This window comes from Thermobia domestica, chromosome 18 (assembly GCF_964235325.1).
Source record: "Thermobia domestica chromosome 18, izTheDome1.hap1.1, whole genome shotgun sequence".
Taxonomy (NCBI): domain Eukaryota; kingdom Metazoa; phylum Arthropoda; class Insecta; order Zygentoma; family Lepismatidae; genus Thermobia; species Thermobia domestica.
Window position 1 is genome coordinate 173,529,283 of NC_137471.1, and position 1,212 is coordinate 173,530,494.

Consider the following 1,212-nt stretch of genomic DNA (forward strand, 5'->3'; position numbering starts at 1 on the left):
TGACTGCAGACACATAAAACAAAGCTGAAAAGTATAAATGTAGGGTAAGTTACAGACGATACTGCCTAGCCCCCAAAGTTTCGGGGAGAAAACTGAAACTATCGGAGTCTTACTCATAAGCTAGTCATCTACTTTCCTACTAGTATCCAACAACGTGGGAGTAACGTCTGATACTATACCCCCTATCTGCATGATTTTCTTTTTTCTTTTCAAAAAAAAAAAAAAAAAAAATCTATTGGAAATGCTCATATGGAAACTTGAAAAATGAATTAAAACTTGAATTTTAAAATTTTCCCCTAATTCCGAAGAGAAATACGTGTCATGTATGACATACACACAACTCTGAAAGATCATGCCAGTTGACACCAAAATATCTTATTCATACATGTCAATATCTCACACAGCAGACAAAACAGTCATTTGGATCCTTTGAAAAATCAGGCAAAAGCTAAAGTGAATAAAGGGTATGTGCCATATATGGCACGGCATGCGGTAAGGAGTTAATGTTTTTGCATTCAACTTTTATGGAACAGAAATAATGCTGAATTATTATTTTCTGGAATTTGGGCTTCAAAGTCCTCCAAAAGCGAACAGTACACTGGCGAGAACACAAGAATAACTTTAAACTTTTTTTAGCTTCATTATCCCAACATCATATTTTTAGCCTGAATTTGGATCACTAAAAGTATATTTACGATTTTTGGGATCTCTCGCTAAATGTAGCGTTTATCATTAGTTAGTAACAATACTTCACTAATGCTTCTGTTCATTAATTCATTTTTTCACTTTGCTAATATTTTTTCATATATAATCTATTAATTTTTCTATTAGTTGCCTTAACTTCCTGTTGATCACTTTCCCCACTAAACTAGTTTCAAGAACCAATTATAGTTAAATGATCTATCTCATCAACCTTCGACTGAGTTTGAAAACCCATCTTACAATAGACCAGAAGTAACTTGTTAATTTCCTTTACACTGTAAGATGAATCAGCACCTACTTTAGTACAACGTTGTATACTCTCTTGCCAACTATTATCGGAAAATAAATAATTACATGTAAATCGACCACACGTCGACTCATATTAGAAATGTACGTGCAAACGATGTTAAATTTATTATCGCGAGTGTCTCACCTTAGGAATATCCCAAAAAATAAACTTTAAAGGTCGAATCATATCCAACATTACAACGGCTTAATCTCCTTCTTGTT